General features: G+C 42.7%; 1 pseudogene; it reads right to left on the bottom strand.

Annotated features, from left to right (window-relative positions):
• LOC133386511 (formin-like protein) overlaps positions 1-15007 on the bottom strand; it is a 126555-nt pseudogene that overhangs the window by 60975 nt on the left and 50573 nt on the right.

Genomic DNA, 15007 nt, shown 5'->3' with positions numbered 1-15007 from the left:
GTCATTTGGCACAACTGAGTTCTGGCTGAACTGCTTTGTTGCTCGTTACACATAAAGCTCAGCATTATAAGCCACAATGTGGCTTGTGGTTCCTTTGGAGAACAATGAGTATCAGAGTTTTTTTTCCAAAAAAAATACATCCCTAATTTCCAATGCAGTGAGCTGGGTACATCAGCTGCTTCAGTAAACACATCCTTTTGCTTTTCCCTTCATTTGCCCAAAATGATGCTGTTTTCAAAAGTAATATCTATCATAAATAAAGAATTCCACCCAAAAGATTACCTTCTTAGTGCTGTAATCTGCTCATCGCTAAGTCCACCACTGTCTTCATGTATAATGTATAATTTTCCTTTCAGCTGGGTTGGCTTTATGCGGAAACTTTTAAGAAAAATGTCTGGAGGGGAAAATGATTCTTTGATTACTTGTAGATAAATGCACAAGGGAGTGAAGAGGGAGGGAGGAAGAGAAGGAACACAGTTGCTCAGCCCACAGAATTAGCTTGTGTTTTGTGCCCACTAAAAGCTAAAACGAAGTCAGTCTTCCAGGGTCTAGTACAAAAAATATTTAATATTCTAATACAAATAGCATCAGAGTATCCATATGGATGTATTTGATTGAAGTGCAGTCAAACCATTAGGCAGAAGAATAAATTAAGACAGCATCATCTGATGGCATTCAACAGCTCATTTTGAAAATTATTTTTGTTAAGAAATTGCAGGATCTGAGACTGAGCTTACAGAGTCTGCTGTTTTGTTTTCTCGAGTGAGCAGCCAATTCACTCTGGGAGCTCCCAAACTGGGTGCAAAGGTAACAATCATTCCCACTGTTGTTTGCCCCTAGTATCACATAAACAGAAGAACTCTGCTCCAGAATGAAAGTGGTAGAGTCTCATGGCTTATGGCCCCTTAAAGACCTACCTTTATTGATCTGCTCTGGAAACTCTCTGCACCAGGTGAGGGACAATTTGCCCATTTGTCTCTAAAGTCATCTATAAGAAGAACGCAGCCTAAGAATATTTTAAGTTGTAAAGCTGTTTATAGAGAAGGTGCACATTTACAGCATTATCTTTGACTTTCCTTCTGATAGTAGTCAGTACACTTGATTGTAGTGTCTTGGCAATCTGTGATCATTCCCTTTCTATCTGATTTATTCACTCTTCAAGAAAGGCACCAGATTTACCAATGCAAGTATCTGAATTATATCAAACCAACTTTCTGCTAAGGTAATCCTGCATAGGTCTGTTGCGGAACCCCTACTCTCATTGTAGAGCAGAGGTGGGAAATTAGATCTGGCCAGTGGCCCAGACTATCTCCCTCACCCTCCACAGGCCAAGTTTTATAGATGGGCAGGGTCTTTCAGAGCTTCACAATCCCTTTGTATAGTGCTCTGAAAGCCCAGCAAACAGCTAAGTGATGGGTCTTCCAAAGCCCCAGTTCACCTGATTTTGCAAACTCTCTGCATTAGTTGATTACTGGATCTTGTGAAGTCAAGTACACAGGTCTTGACAGGCAGCACCAATCAGATGACTGATGGTTCCTCCAAGCCCCCTTTTGGCTCAGCCACATCCTTACATGTCCCACACCTGATGCCATATATAACATCAGGTATAGGTAGGTGGAAGTAGCCTGCTGAAATGGCCTGGTATGCCAAATGGAGAGGTCTGGTGGGCCACTCTTATTGTATGGCATGTTCTAGAGCTCACACAATGCCTACCCAACTCAAGAACCACACTGGTTACTCTTGCCTTACATGAACTAGGGTGGCCATGTGTCTTATTTACAGAGGATTGCACTCTGTTTGAAAGGCTGTCAGAGAATCATGAGGATGATTCTCTATTTGAAGGGTTATCTGGTCCAAGTCCCATTTAAAGGTAAGGAAGTGTAAGGAGGGAGACCCATCAACAGTTGGTACCTGGGTAGCAGACTGAGCAGGCACACAGGTCTCCAAGTCACAGGACTTGTATTGTATTTCTATTTACAAGATGGCAACTATTTCTAGATTTGCATTTATCCATATAAATTAGTATTTTATTTTTATTATTAAACTTATATACCACCCGACTAGCAAGCAGCTCTCTGGGCGGTGAACATAAGTATAGGCAAATTTTATAGAAATCTGTGTGCTCATTTTTGGTGGTGCATAACTAGCCACACTTGTGTGACCAGAACTTTCCCAATACACCCATTATTGGTTCAGTACCCAGTAGGATAGCAGGGGAACATATGTAGTTGTGGACAATCTGTTCTTGAAGGATATTGGATATACCTCTTTAAATCCCACAACCTTTAAACAAGAGACAAGGTAGCCACGGATCTTCCCATCCATTTATCACCCCCACTCTCCTTCTCCTGCTTTGGAAAATAGGATATTATGCATGGACTGCAGGTGAGGGCAGATGATAGAACTATGAAGGGTGCAAAGGGAGGAGCCACACCTTAGGGAAATATTTAAAGGGCTCTTTCCAGTATTTGGGTTACAGTGTGCATGTCGCCAGAATATGTCATCAGAGTAATCAGCTTTCCCTCTGAGCAGCCTTGTTCTACCTTGAGGTCCCAGATCTTGTTGGACTACAACCCCCATCATCCCCAGCCAACTTAGCCAAAAGTCAAGGATGATAGGAATTGTAGTCCAACAACAACATCCTGGTACCCAGTACCTGGTGACAGAAGATCAATGCAATTTTCAATCAAAGTAAATGCAGATGGATCCACAAGAAAATCAAAGCCTAGGGAAATACATAGTGCCTAGAAACTCAATCAAAAATAGCTGAGAGCAGGGACTTGCCCAATCCACACAGCAGAAAAGAGTGCCTTCCTGGAAGAAACAGGACTAATTTAGAGCAGAGGTTCATAGAATGTGGCCCGTGGATCATCAGTGGTCCACAGCATGTCCACTTTAAATGTTCATATTGATTTAACCGTATTTTATTGCTTCTTTTATTTCTTATATTGCATTTCATTGTAATACATTTTTAATTCTATGGAATGTAAATTGTAATAGTATAAAATATAAGAAGAAATAAAAAGTACTGCTTAAAGATGTCTTTATCCTCACTAGCAACTTCTTACCATGCACTTCCCTTCTAACACTTTCAAGTGCCAGTTAGTGGATGTGGCAATTCCAATTATATATTTTCTAGTCCAGGTGTCCCAATTAACATAATGTTTACACTTTCCCAGATTTGCAATTTGTTGCAACGTCTTCAAAGGTAACTTAAAAGCAAGATTTTATCTTATACGAAAGGATTTTCAGCTTTGCTTCAGGGCCATGCCTGCTAAAGGTCACTTGAACAGCTGCCCTGAGTGTTACAAAGGAGCCTGAGAAGCAGTGTAGTGTGCACATGGTATGAGTGCTGTGCCAAAAGTTCTCTTCAGTTTTTCTCCTGACCATGGTCCATCAATTACTGAGAGAAGAAATTGCATTCAAAACTTATCAATGGGGAGTGTCATGAACTCACGCTCCCAAGAGCCACGAGGTACATGCTTCAGACCTAATTCCCTTACCTTGGGCAATTGATCTGGAACCCAATCACCAAATTCCCCTTGCCAAGGCTGTACAAACCAACACCAACCCTGCAAGGTCGAAGATAGTCTGCCACCACCCCTTCACTGGTTCAACTCTGAGCTAGGGGAACTCAGAGCCCAGAAATAGGTAAACCAAGGTTCAAAGAGACAAGAGCCAAACAAATACTCCTTGTCCAGAAACCTCTGGTAAAACCAAAATATGTTCCTGCTTAACCTTTTGGTAGTTTGTGGTCAGTGATCAAGGTACTGGATTCAGAACCCACTTATCTCACTCAATGAATACACCAAGTTAATAAGAAGTAGCTTTATTAAAATATAAGTGCACATTTAATATAGACATAGGAGCAAAATAATTCCTCAAAACCACACCCAACCAGGGGTTTAGGTATAAAATAAGAGAGTTCAACACACAACAGAAAATAATGAACTAACTAGCCTATTCTACTTACTGAAGAGATAGTTGTTGGTAAATCTCATCTCTCCTCAGAGAGAATAGCATCAGGTTGGTAAGAAGCAATGGAACCCCATAGAGGTATCCCAAGAAAACCCCAGGGGAACATCCAGTAGAATGGCCAGAGGAGAACAAAGCTATGGGTCACAACACCTATACTTAAGGAAAAAGGCACACAACGGTTCAGGATGAATTAACCAATCAGGGGCTTTCTGATGCAATCCTCTTCCCGAAGCTTCTTCACTTTTTCGTGCCTTGCAGGCCCCCCTCCCATCTCTGATCTCAACCTTCTCAGGCCCACATGGCCTTGAGTACCAGGCTCCCAGCAGATTAGCAGAGATAAACAGGTGTTTCTGTTCAGTCCTGCCAACTGCTTGCAGCTGGAAACGAAACTTAACATTTTCCTCTCACAGAGGCCTGTCTCCTTCCAAGGTGTAACTCCCACAATTCCCTGTATCTGAGCCATGTTACAAGAAAACCAGGTTAATAAATTTACAGGTTCATGACAGGGAGAGATTATAATGGGTGGGGTTCAGAGTTTTTGTAGGGATGGGGTTGAAATTTGATTTTGGTCAAAACCACATTATACATTTAAAGCACATTTAAAGCACATGGCTTCCCCCAAAGAGTTCTGGTAACTGTAGTTTACCCCTCACATAGGGTTGCCATATTCCAGTTCCACAAATCCGGGCAGGTTAATTTGCATATTATGCAAATTATTTGCATATTATTTGCATATTATGCAAATATTTGCATATTAATATTTGGATTGTCCAGTTGTTTTGTTTTTGTGCCTAGGAATTACCACCAAAAACTGGGGAAAGATGTGAGAAATCTTTTTTTTTAAGCAACATTTTCAGCCTTAAATGCCTAGACTGGTTTCCAACACTATGGAGTATTTATTGATTGATTAAGAGAATTTATATCCTGCCCTTTTGCTGTTAAAAACAGAGCTCAGGACAGCTTACAAATATAATAAAAACAATAAAAATACACAATCAATATAAAAACATAATAAAAACACAAAATAGCAACAAACATAAAGTAAGTCAGGGCAGCAGCACGGTTAACCATAACATATACAATATATTTCAGAGATGTGGTGGGTGGAGAAAAACAAGCCAAACTGTTAGGAAAAGGAGTCTTTCACACCACATGCTCAGTTCTAAATACTGTTGCAGCAAGTTTTACAAGTTCCTCCAGTGTTCCACTTGTGCAGGCACTCAGACATTCAAAGTATCTGTATGTTTCTTAGGTTTTATAAAAGCAGAGCTTTGCTTAACTCAAAATTTCTCAACCACATCTCTACACAGGTTCCACTTCCATACTCAAAATGAAACTGGGCCTGGAAGTGTGCAACAACCCCACACATACCTTGCTAATTAGATTACCAATGCCAGGATGTCTGTCTTATCAACTACTCTCCTGCTCCCTGGGCATCATGAAAGACCCAGTCCTGGGCTCAGAAAGAAAATAAATATCTGGTCCTCTTCAGAGTATTGATAAGCCTCTTGTTTTAATTGAAATAATAATTATAAATTCTTGTTCTTATCACTAATGGGAGTTGATTATCTCGCATATGCTGCTGTTGCTTCTATGGCTGTAACGGAGTGAGGTTAAAGATAAGTGAAATGCAAATAGGAAAAAAACAACACAAAAGGCAGTAACACTTTCCTAAATGTAATACCATACCAACCACAACAAGATTCCTATGAGTAAGGCAAAAAACTAAGCATCTCACAACCAGTCAGGATTCCTAACCAAAAACCAAAAATATGATAAATGAAGAAATATGTATATAAGCATGACTATCAAATATATTTATTATTTACACAAACTGTAAAGATATTTATAGTGCAATCCTAAGTTTATTTATTCAGAAGCAAGTCCCAGCATATTCAGTGGGGCTTGCTCAAACAGGGACAGAACTGCAACCTCAAGTGATAAGCAACTTCATTCACACAACCCAAAATTCCGAATCATGCCACTTTACGCTGTTTTGCAACTGTTTATACTTGTTTTTATGGTCATTGGATTTTAAATGGCTTTATTTCTTGTTGTGAGCTGCATTGGTTTCCAACCCTACCTCACAGGGGTGTTGGAAAGACTCCATACACGCACACGCACACACAGCAGATGTATAAATACATACAGGCCATATAATAGTTTATTGTCAAACCAGTTGGTCATTGCAGAAAAATCAGTATTAGTTTTTAAAAAATCAGTATTACTTTCCTACAGAATAAAAACTGTAATACCTAAGTAAGTCCTGCCTACTTGCTTTAAAATTGGACTGGAGACAGAAAGAGTTAGAACACAAACATAATTCTTTTTTACATTCACTCCAAAGTCCCATTGATTTTCAGCACATTCATAACATGTCTACTCAAAGTAAGTCCTATTGAATTAAATGGGATTTACTTTGGGCATATGGGATTAGCATTGCTTTTACAAAAAGCAAGTATTGGGAAGGTTTTCAAAACACTGCCCAAGCTCTGACTCCTGCACACAAGAGGAAAAAAATCTGAAATGTATATACTTACCCAATTTATGAGATTTTCAGATAAACGGGTGTGTGTGTGTGTGTGTGAAACCACCATTTTGTTTTCTAGAGACTGCCTGAGGTCAATGAAACCGAAACACAATCCCTGATTGGCTGCAATGCTGAACGGGCGGGGTTAAAGCTACAAAGTGCTATAGTACAGTATTGTTTAAAGAAAGATTTAACAGTCGAGGGGGGTGGCTGACGTTTTTATGTATATCTCGAGAACCAGACCACCTAGAAACTTAATTTTTTTTTAAATTAAAGCTGAGAATCCGGGCCACGTAAGGGGCTAGCCGGGCGCCGGGTGGCATGCATAGAATCCGGGTAAAACCCGGCTATCCAGGCAATATGGCAACCCTACCCTCACAGAGCTACAGTTTCCAGCACCCTTAACAAACTACAGTTCCCAGGATTCTTGGGGGAAGCTATGTGCTTTAAACATGTTTTAAATGTGCTTTAAATTTATGAGAAAGTACATTAATTCATATTTTTGAACCTATATGAGAACCAAAACACAACTAACATTGACATTTGTATTTCTCTGAATTTGGGAGTTTTCTAACCAGAAAATGTGCATATATTCAGGGAAAGCATGCATTAAAATGTATACATAAGTGGAAATAGCATACAAATGTGCAGTATATTAGGGGAAATTGCTTGCAAAGTGTACCTTAGTCAAAACTGCATACAAAATGTGTTTATTAGGATAAATTCTCACTAAAATGCTGAAGAATTTTCATGAGGATTTTTTTTTTAAATCCCCAACTTAAGAACATAAGAACAGCCTGCTGGATCAGGCTAGTGGCCCATCCAGTATCCTGTTCACACACTGGCCAACCAGATGTGGAAGCCCCAATCAAAACATACACTAGTAGCCCTGGAAAGACAGAATAGTGCACTGCACTCAGCTGTCAGTGAGGTGAGAAGAGCACTGTGATGTCCCTGTATGCAAATATTACTGTAAATATGGTAAGTGCAGGTTTTGTAGGGTAAATGTGGTAAGTAGAGTGAGTGAGAGGGGGGAGTACATGGGCTAGAATGCTGGAGAATGCTGTATTGTGATTGGCTGAGCGTTTGAGTGGCTGAAGGTATAAATGAGTGGATGATGGTTGAGAAAGGGTTCTGTTGAAGGAGTTTGGGAGTAATTGTTGGTTGAAGTGGGACGCATTTAGGAGTTGGTTGGTGGAGTTCTGAGGGAGGTTTGGATTATATTTGGCTGGTATTAAGGCAGATTATATATGACTGGAAACATAAAGAGTGACTCTATATGAAACCATACGCTTGTTAAATATACATTAAGTGATCTTGTTATTTCCTGGTGTTTATAAATAAATATTTTATTGGTTTACCAAAAGCCTGATCCTTGGCTGGGGTTTACACAGACCAGAAGGGAGGGCAGGGTAGTTACCAAGGTGGAGAAACAGTATCAAATAAATGGTGGCAGCAGTGAAGAGAGATAGTGTAACATTGTCAAGTATCCAGAGAAACCCAGGGCTGTATGCTTCATAGACAAAGATACAGGGGGGTTGTGGACAGCAAGGGCACCCAGACACAAAGTAACAATAAACCAGGAGAAGACTAAGGCAAAGTCTTAAGCAGTATTGTTTACAGGGAGTGGCTGGTGGTGCTGCCTAGCAGGGGGATCTTGCGAGATCTGTGCTAGAGCTGGTGAGAGAAATAATACAAACCAGGATCCTGACTGGAGGTGGCAGCAGGTGGGATCCTCACATGTGGTGGCTGTAGCGGTGGGACACAAACAAAAGAGAGTCCCTAAAAAGTGGTTTGACTGTGAAGGGAATAACTAATAAAGATTACTTGTGAGTGTGTGGTAAAGTGTGTGAGCTCTGAGAAACATGGCTGAGTTCATGAAAATGAAGAGAGAGGAGCTGGTGGAAAAATGTATAGTTTTTCATTTACCTCATGAGGGTAAAGGGGTGGATGAATTGAGGGTAGCATTAGTAACTTATACACCAGTCCAAACCAAAGAACCTGTAAGAGAAGAGACCCCAGAAGGGTGCTTAAGTAATCCTGCCTATGTGGAGTATTTAAAAGAGAAGCTAAGATGGGAATGTGAGGAAAAAGATAAGGATAGAGAGATTGAGATGGTGAAAGTGAGAATGGAGGCTGAAAATTTTAAAATGGTGGCTGAAAATTTTAAAATGGAGGGTGAGGAGAAGGAAAAGCAACAAATGTTGGAGACTGAAAGATTGAGTATGGAGTCTGAGGAAAAGGAAAAGCAATGAGGGAAACTGAGAGATTGAGAATGGAGGCTGAGATACAAGTGGAAAGGTTAAAATTAGAAAGAGAGAAGTTTCATTCTGTGGAGACAAGAAAAGAGAAAGTTGAAACAAAAATAAAAGTCACTCCAAAAGACTTTGCTGTGTATGAGCCTGGTCAAGATCCACAAGTTTACCTCACAACATTTGAAAAGGCAGCTCAGATGTGGGGGCTACCTGAAAATAAATGCATGCAGTATTTATCAAACTTAATTAAAGGGGAATTGGCTGAGGTGTATCAATATTTCCCTTCAGACAGGCCAGTGACATATGCTGAGTTTAAAGAAGAAGTGTTTAAAAGATTTAGACTGGGGCCTGACTACTTTAGAAAACTTTTCAGAAACTGCCAGATACAGACAGGGAGGTCTTTTGTGGAGTTGGGGGCAAAACATATGGACATATTTGGAAAAGGGATGATGAGTGCTAAAGCTCAGTCTGTGGAAGAGGTGAAAAGCCTCATGATATTAGACCAGTTATACCATCAGTTGCCACCAGAAATTAGATTGCTGGTTAAAGAACGTTCCCCTAAGTCTGTGCAGGAAGCAGCAGAGCTGGCAGTTCATTTTGCCTCAAACCGAACTGGTTGGATGGGAAAAGCACAAAGAGATTTTAAAACAAGACCAAATAATAATACCAGAAGGGATGTGGCACCACAGAGAGTAAACCCTCTAATAAAATCAGAAGGGCACAGGACACCTCAGATTGGGTCTGTGTATCCTAAAATGGAGGAGAAACTCTGTTTCAAATGTGGTAAGCCAGGACATCTCCGTTTCTAATGTGAAACTACAAACCCCATCAGTAATCCTGTTCAAGGAAGAGCAGTGAAAAGCGAACTGAGAGAGCGGGAAACGAAGAAAATACAATTCTGTCAAATAAGCTGGTCAAATGTTCAAGATTTTGATTCAAGCTTGAGAGAAGAAGTATGTGTGCAAGGGGCAAAATATTGGGCTTTGCTGGACACTGGTGCTGCTCAGACCTTACTGAGGCCAGATTTGGAAAAAACTGAGGAAATTTTACCTCAGGAAAAGTTAGTAATCCAAGGTGTGAGAGGTGAGCCAGAGAGCATTCCCATGGCCCTAATAAAATTGAACTGGAGAGGAAAAGAGGAGGCTTATAAAGTGGGTATCAATGCCCAGCAACATGAACCTGTAATTTTGGGCAGAGATGTGATGGGATCACAGGGAAAGATTTATGGGGTGACCAGCCAACAGCTTGGCAAAAGTGCAGAAGCCATTTTATCTGACGCTGAGTAGAACAGGGTGGAACCTGTAACTGAGCCTGAGGTCGCCATAGCAACCCCTAGTGAGCCTGGAGTGAATGAAAATTTGTTACAAATGTTTTCTACTGCAGAAGCACAACAGTTCAGGGATCAACTGGAAAATGATATCAGTTTAAAACCAATGAAGGAGCAAGCCCTGCCACAAAGAATCCCTTTTACAGAGAGCCTAAGGGATCAAACAGTGTGGGAGAATGGTGTGTTGTATAGACTGTGGCTACCTAAAGAGAGAGAGATAAGCTATGAACCAGTTAAACAGTTGGTTGTGCCTAGCAAATTCAGATCCAGATTGCTAGTTATGGCACATGATATACCTTGTTCAGGACATCTTGGTATAAAAAAGACAAAGAAAAGGCTGACTGCTCATTATTATTGGCCAAACATTTCCAAGGATGTCAAACAGTACTGTTCGTCATGTGTTATATGCCAAAAAGTGGGGTAAAAACAAAAGTTCAATTGAAGCCCCTTCCTATAATAGGACAGCCTTTTTAAAGACTGGGGACAGACTTGGTGGGTCCGTTTTCTAAACCCACAAGGCATGGCTGGAAAGACATATTAGTGGTGGTGGATTTTGCCACAAGGTACCCAGATGCTGAGGCTCTGAGATCAGTAGAAGCCCCTGTAGTGGCAGAGGCTTTGCTGAAGATCTTTATGAGGCTGGGTTTTCCACATGAAGTCCTGACTGATCAAGGCAGTGTGTTTATGGGAGAAGTTACGCAATGCATGTGGAAGTGTTGTGGGTTGAAACATATGAAAACAATCACATATCATCCAGATCCCAATGGGTTAACAGAAAGATTTAACAGAGTGCTGAAAGGGAGTGGTCCTAATTTGGCAGTCTTGGTACAAAAAAGCAAGGCAGATGAGGTGGATGACAAGGTCAAAGGGGGAATCCTACGTGTTCTGAGCGAACATAAGGATCTCTTTAATGTTAGACCTGGTGGAACCAGTGTTGCAAAACATACTTTAGACATTAGCAATCATCCTCCAATAAAATCTACCCCCGATTGTGTGAATGAAAGAGTGCTGGATATGATCAAGAAACAAGTGAGGGCATTTCTAGGTATGGCTGGTTTTTATAGAAAGTATATATTTATTTTTATTTATTTATTTAATTTAATTTATATACCGCTCTAAGCCAAAAAGGCTGTCTGGGAGGTGTACATAGAGGATAAACAAGAAAATATATGAATAGAACAAATATAAGAAAATCAAAAAGCAAAACAAACAAAGAACAAAAACCAAACAACATCAGAATATACCAGTAATGAAATACTGTTTTAAAATACACTATAAAACAATTTTTTTTAAAATAGAATATTTAAAATTTTTAAAATGCCTGGGAGTATAAAAAGGTTTTCACCTGGCGCCGAAAAGATAGCAGCGTCGGTGCCAGGCGTACCTCATCGGGGAGACTATTCCACAATTCGGGGGCCACCACCGAAAAGGCCCTGGATCTAGTCACCGCCCTCCGAGCTTCTCGATGGGATGGCACTCGGAGGAGGGCCTTAGATGTCGAGCACAGTGTACGGGTAGTTTCATATTGGGAGAGGCATTCCACCAGGTACTGCAGTCCCATGCCGTGTAGGGCTTTATAGGTCAAAACCAGCACTTTGAATTTAGCCCAGAAACAAATAGGAAGCCAGTGCAGACGGGCCAGAACAGGTGTTATATGAGCGGACCGTCTGGTCCACGTCAATAGTCTGGCTGCTGCATTCTGGACTAACTGTAGTTTCCGAACTATCTTCAAGGGCAGCCCAACGTAGAGCGCATTGCAGTAGTCCAACCTAGAAGTTACCAGAGCGTGAACAACTGAGGCGAGGTCATCACTGTCCAGATAGGGACGTAGCTGGGCTACCAATCGAAGATGGTAGAAAGCGTTCCGTGCCACCGACGCCGCCTGGGCCTCGAGAGACAAAGAAGGATCGAAAAGAACTCCCAAGCTACGCACCTGTTCCTTCAAGGGGAGTGTAACCCCATCAAGAACAGGATGAACATCCTCCATCTGGGCAGTGAAGGCACTCACCAGCAGCGTCTCAGTCTTGTCTGGATTGAGCTTCAGTTTATTAGCCCCCATCCAGTCCATTATCGTGGTCAGGCAACAGTTTAGTACGTTAACAGCCTCACCTGAAGAGGATGAAAAGGAGAAATAGAGCTGCGTGTCATCAGCATACTGATGACAACGCACCCCAAAACTCTTGATGACCGTACCCAGCGGCTTCATGTAGATGTTGAAAAGCATGGGGGACAGTACCGATCCCTGCGGGACTCCACAACGGAGAGTCCAGGGTATCGAGCAGTGTTCCCCAAGCACTACCTTCTGGTGACGACCCACTAAGTAGGAGTGGAGCCACTGCCAAGCAGTACCCCCGACTCCCAACTCCGTGAGTCTCCCCAGAAGGATACCATGGTCGATGGTATCAAAAGCAGCTGAGAGATCAAGGAGAATCAACAGAGTCACACTCCCCCTGTCCCTCTCCCGACAGAGGTCATCATACAGGGCGACCAAGGCTGTTTCGGTGCCAAAACCAGGCCTAAAACCGGATTGAAATGGATCAAGATAATCAGTGTCATCCAAGAGCCCCTGGAGCTGGCCGGCAACCACCCGTTCCAGGACCTTGCCCAGGAACGGAACATTCGCCACAGGTCTATAGTTGTTCAGGTTATCTGGGTCCAAGGAGGGTTTCTTCAGGAGTGGTCTCACCACCGCCTCTTTTAGGCAGTCAGGGACCACTCCCTCTCTTAAAGAGGCATTTATTACCTCCTTGGCCCAGTCGGCGGTTCCGGACCTGCTAGCTTTCACCAGCCAAGAGGGGCAAGGATCCAGAACAGACGTGGTCGCCCGCACCAGTCCAAGGATCTTGTCAACATCCTCGAGCTGCACCGACTGGAACTCATCCAATAAATGGGGACAAGACCGTGCTCTGGATGCTTCATTAGGACCAACTGCTATAATATTGGAGTCTAAGTCCCGACTTAAAGGGGTTTGGAGAAATAGCAACCCCACTGCATGAATTAACGCAGACAAAAGTGTGCTGAGTGTGTGAGATGGGATGAAAGGTGTCAAAAAGCTTTTGACCAACTGAAGCAAGCATTGTGCCAGAGTCCCGTGTTTATAGCTCCAGACTTTGAGCAGCCTTTCATCATGGCGACAGATGTGTCTGATTTGGCTCTTGGAGTTGTGCTGATGCAGGAGAGGGAAGGCAGCAAGCATCCCATTGCATACCTAAGTCGTAAACTGTCAGCGAGAGAACGGAACTACTCATTGGTACAGAAAGAGTGTTTGGCAGTCATGTGGGGCCTGAGCAAGCTGCGTCCCTACGTGTGGGGAAGGAGATGCACGGTCATCACGGATCATCGCACGCTGCTGTGGCTGGACACGATGAGAAACAAACAACACCATGTTACAAAGGTGGTCCTGGGCGCTGCAGGAATATCAGGTGGAGTTTGTTTTCATCAAAGGAAAGGACAATGTGCTGGCGGATGGACTTTCAAGGCAGGTTGCTGATACTGCAGTCACATTATCAAGATGTGACACCGAAAGGACAGTCTACCCCTGAGTGACATGCACTTGTATATAATGCGTCGTATTATTCCTGGGCACAGGAGTAATACTTTGCTTTCATTTAAAGGGGGGGAATGTGATGTCACTTATTTATTTATTTATTTATTTATTAAATTTATATACCGTCCGACTAGCAATAGCTCTCTGGGCGGTGAACATAAAACAGCATAAAAATACAATAAATAACAAAACAATACTAAAATACAAGCAACAATCCAACACAATAAACATTTTTAAAATTAAATCAGTGTAACTTAAAATGCTTCAGAGAATAGGAAGGTTTTGACCTGGCGCCGGAAGGAGAGCAGAGTCGGCGCCAGGCGTACTTCCTCAGGGAGACTGTTCCATAGTTCGGGGGCCACCACTGAGAAGGCCCTAGATCTTGTCATCACCCTCCGGGCCTCCCTGTGAGTTGGAACTCGGAGGAGGGCCTTCGTAGCAGAACGTAGTGCACGGGCCGGTTCATATCGGAAGAGGCGTTCCGCAAGGTATCGTGGTCCCGCACCGTATAAGGCTTTATAGGTTAATACCAACACTTTGAATCTAGCCCGGAAACATATTGGCAACCAGTGCAAGCTGGCCAGAACAGGTGTTATATGCTCGGACCGCTTGGTCCTTGTCAGCAATCTGGCCGCCGCATTTTGCACTAGTTGTAGCTTCCGAACTGTCTTCAAAGGCAGCCCTACGTAAAGCGCATTACAGTAATCCAAACGTGAGGTTACCAGAGCATGTACCACTGATGTAAGGTCCTCTTTACTCAAATAGGGACGTAGCTGGGCTACCAACCGAAGTTGGTAAAACGCATTCCTAACCACCGAGGCTACTTGAGCCTCAAGTGAGAGGGAAGAGTCTAAAAAGACTCCCAGACTACGAACCCGGTCCTTTAGGGGGAGTGTAACCCCGTCCAGGACAGGGTATATATCCACCATCCGATCAGAGAACCCGTCCACCAACAGCATCTCAGTCTTGTCTGGATTGAGCTTCAGTTTGTTAACTCTCATCCAGTCCATTGTCGAGGCCAGGCAACGGTTCAGCAAATCGACAGCCTCACCTGAAGAAGATGAAAAGGAGAAGTAGAGCTGCGTGTCATCAGCATACTGATGACAACGCACTCCAAAACTCCTGATGACCTCTCCCAACGGCTTCATGTAGATATTAAAAAGCAGGGGGGACAAAACTGACCCCTGCGGGACCCCATATTGGAGAGCCCGCGGTGTCGAGCAATGTTCCCCAAGCACTACCTTCTGGAGACGACCCGCCAAGTAGGAGCGGAACCACTGCCAAGCAGTACCTCCAACTCCCAACTCCGCGAGCCTCTCCAGAAGGATACCATGGTCGATGGTATCAAAAGCCGCTGAGAGATCAAGGAG

Source organism: Rhineura floridana, chromosome 6, assembly GCF_030035675.1.
Source record: "Rhineura floridana isolate rRhiFlo1 chromosome 6, rRhiFlo1.hap2, whole genome shotgun sequence".
Lineage (NCBI taxonomy): Eukaryota > Metazoa > Chordata > Lepidosauria > Squamata > Rhineuridae > Rhineura > Rhineura floridana.
Note: the sequence above shows the minus strand (reverse complement) of the source record. Positions and strands in the feature narration are given on the sequence as shown.